This window comes from Microtus oregoni, unplaced genomic scaffold (genome assembly GCF_018167655.1).
Source record: "Microtus oregoni isolate MIOR12 unplaced genomic scaffold, Mior012 000001F_ref0000356, whole genome shotgun sequence".
Lineage (NCBI taxonomy): Eukaryota > Metazoa > Chordata > Mammalia > Rodentia > Cricetidae > Microtus > Microtus oregoni.
This window is the reverse complement of record NW_024543060.1, coordinates 21267331-21271049: the sequence shown is the minus strand read 5'-3', so window position 1 is coordinate 21271049 and position 3719 is coordinate 21267331. Positions and strand designations below refer to the sequence as shown.

The 3719-nt window shown below is 40.7% G+C and overlaps 1 pseudogene; it reads left to right on the top strand.

The window, feature by feature from the left end:
* Positions 1 to 3036: 3036 nt before the first annotated feature.
* Positions 3037 to 3519, top strand: LOC121462307 (annotated as a pseudogene).
* The last annotated feature ends 200 nt before the right edge of the window (positions 3520 to 3719 follow it).

Sequence of the window (3719 nt, the reverse complement as noted above, 5' to 3'; positions counted from 1 at the left end):
GACGGGTGCTACAGTTTATTAAAGATGGGTTGATCGGAATATCAGAATTAGCCAATAAGTGCTAAAGCTAATGGGCCAAGCAGTGTTTAAAAGAATACAGTGTCCGTGTAATTATTTCGAGGCATATGCTAGCAGGTGGCCGGGGTGCTGGGGACACAGCCCCACCGCTCCTATTAAAACAGAATGGCGCCCAACGTGGGGCTCGAACCCACGACCCTGGGATTAAGAGTCCCATGCTCTACCGACTGAGCAGACCACCTCTGGCAGACAAGGGAGCTGACCCTCTCCGTTACCATCTGCAGCATTTAGGAATGTAAACCCAACCCTGTTGGTGGAGGTGTGACTGAGTCAGCCCTAACACTGTGAGCATAGAAGAGCTGTTTGTTCCCCACTACTCATCTGGCACTTGAGAGTATCAGCAAAGGAGAGATGTCCCGCTCCCCCAAAAGCCTTAGGCAGGTGGAGGAGCTGGCCCTCAGGTCCAAAGAATGGGTGAGCTGTTCCTATAACACATCAGCTGCAGTACTCAGGAGAGTGGCTCCTGGGCAACACAGTGGAGTTTGTCATGAAGATGTACATGAAAACTCACCCTGAGGACCTGAAAGTCAAATACTTGTCATGTCCCATGCTCATCACTGTAAGAATGAACTGGCCAGGGCACTGTTGGAGAGCTCTCCTTGTGACAAAGACAGGGGAGAGCAGGCCAACTGACTACAACTCCCTGCAACTACCCAGGTCTAGAACTGGTGTTTACAAAGTTTCAACAAAATCCACCATATCTGTGATCTCCTGGAGCATGAGGTGTGGAGGAGGCGTGGTTATGCAGATCCAGGATTGAAAGCCTTTCAGAACATAGGGCAACAATGGGATATCCAGGAAGAGTACAAATTAGAATCCAGTGTTGATGCTGTAGGAGAGATGAGAGGTAATAAACCAGACAAATGATTCTTTGGGATGAAAGCCTTTATGAAAAGAACAAAAACAAAAACAAAAACAAAACAACTAAAACTAAGGATAAAATGTTTACAGCATAACTCACTGTATCACACTGCAGCTTCTATCATGAGATTACCCCCCCCTTTTGTTTACCATTTCTTCTCTTATTCTCTTATGTTTTATTTTGTTTATTTTGGGGACAAGGGAGATTGGTGTGATCAGGAGACATGATGTGGAGACATGAAAGACGCAAAGAGTAAATAAAAAGAAAGTTAAAAGGTATTAATTTAATTAAATCAAGCCCATCTTTGAACATTGATCAGAGTGTGTTATTTTGTGATTACTGTATCTGAAAGGTATTTTGGACAGTTTTAATGTGAGCTATTGTTTATTAATCAATGAATGAGTTATATAATTATTGACCTCATTGTGGAATTATCTGGGGTATATAAATAATTTTACATGAAGTTCAAAATTGACTTAAGGATAAAACATGTTTCAAAAGGTTACTTGTTTCCCAGTATTTAAAATAAAACATACTATTAATTATTCTATATTTGCATTTGGTGACAACTATGAATTAAATACCTGTAAAGAAGTTTTATATAAATTTCTTCCAGAATTTAATGATTATTTTTTGTTATTTTCTTGTAGAGTCATTGAAGGAATTAAAATGAGTACAGTACAAACCGAAAACCAACAGAAAAACAAAGTTAAAGAACAATAACAATATAAGCAAACCCCAAAACATTAGCATGCTTTCTGCTAAGGAAAAGGGACAGAGTAAATCCACAAGGCTAATGTGCTCTGAGTATTATATGAGACATTTAAACAGCCAAGAAATTCAATGGCTGAATGCTTCATTGGTTCCACCAGTCAGTGGGCAGGGCAGGGCATGTAAGTCAGACTATCACCTGCTGACTGCATGCTATACCTGTACATGAGCCTTATACTTTCCTACTGATAAGTGATTAACCCCATGCACTAGGCTCATTCATAGGACTCAAGTGGTTAGGATAATTAAATTTGAGGTGCCCTACATTATCTGCAACATGAATTCCAGCTGAACCTGTTCTTAAGAGAGGCAAACATTCCCTCTTGACTTCTGGACCAAAAGGAAGCTTTTTGTATCCACTAAGGAGTAAAAGAATGTTGTGTGCAACTCAAAGATTTCTTAAGAGCTATTTATACTAATGACTATAGAACATTGCCTTTTGAAATGGTAGCAAAACTATAAAATGAAATCAGCTGTTGGCTCAGGCCTTTGTATCACTTTGTTCTGTAGAGCACGTCTGCTCCAGGTGGTATTTTCAGCAATTAGCTATTTTATTGTAAACATCCTGGACTCAGGATGTTATTGGTTTCATAATTCATCTAATTATATCTTTATTCATTCACTCTCTTTCTCTTTTAACTGGTTGTGTTACTTGTAATTGTGTTACACTTTTGGGAAATAGTAACTAGAATGTTACTAGTTGAAACAAATTAAAAAAAAATTAAACTGACGTTGCGCTAAGGTCAATTATTTAATAGCATTAGTTAATTAATTAATTAGTATTTAGTGTTTGTTTGTCTGTGTGCATATGTGCCATGGGACATTTTGGGGGAAAATTTTTCAGGAATCAGTGCTCTCCTTCTACCATGTGGGTTCCAGGAATCAAATTCAGGTCACCCAGCTTGACAGCAAACAGCTTACTGTTCCTTTAGCCAAATATTAAGGAAGAAAGAGATTGGAATAATTATTACAAAAGAAATATAATTCAATTAAAAACACTAGTGAATTATTGGATTAAAAATTTTAAAAAGGTTTTGTGATTCATTTAACCACATATTTGTGATAGTTAAATATTTTAAAAATACTTTATAAATAAATACAGCTATTCACTTCCCACTATCTACTTCTCTTCTGGAATTCTCGCCAAACAATTATGCTCAGATCAGAAATAACTTCTAGGTAAATTACTCAGCCTGAACTTATCATCTGTTGCTGTGTCATTTATTACTTTAGAACACAAACAATATGTGTTCTCTCTGTTTCTATAGAACACCAATCTGGGCACTGCACAAGTATATTCTAAAGACAGGCTAATGAACTTCCTTTTCCGAGTCGCCGCCAAGATGGCCAAAGTGGAACAGAAGAAGAAGCGGACCTTCCGCAAGTTCACCTGCCGCGGCGTGGACCTGGACCAGCTGCTGGACATTGTCCTATGAGCAGCTGATGCAGCTCTACAGCGCCAGGCAGAGGCGATGCCTCAACCGCGGCCTGAGGCGGAAGCAGCACTCGCTGCTCAAGTGCCTGAGAAAGGCCAAGAAGGAGGCACCGCCCATGGAGAAACCCGAGGTGGTGAAGATCCACCTGCGGGACATGATCATCCTGCCTGAGATGGTGGGGAGCATGGTGGGCGTGTACAACGGCAAGACCTTCAACCAGGTGGAGATCAAGCTGGAGATGATCGGCCACTACCTGGGCGAGTTCTCCATCACCTACAAGCCTGTGAAGCACGGCTGGCCTGGCATCAGTGCCACCCACTCCTCACGCTTCATCCCCCTCAAGTAGCTGTGGCCAATAAAGACTGATGTTCATAAAAAAAAAAAAAAAAAGACAGGCTAATGACGGACTTTTCTAATTTCTCAGATCTGGGGCTTCAACCTCTCTAAGTTACTGCTGAGGAATTTGGCTCCAGTCTTACTAAAACTTTGCTATTAGAAACCACTCTCTAATCTTCTCCCATCAGATCTCTTCAGTCCTGGAGACGAGGGGTGTTCTCCATCTGTTCCAACAG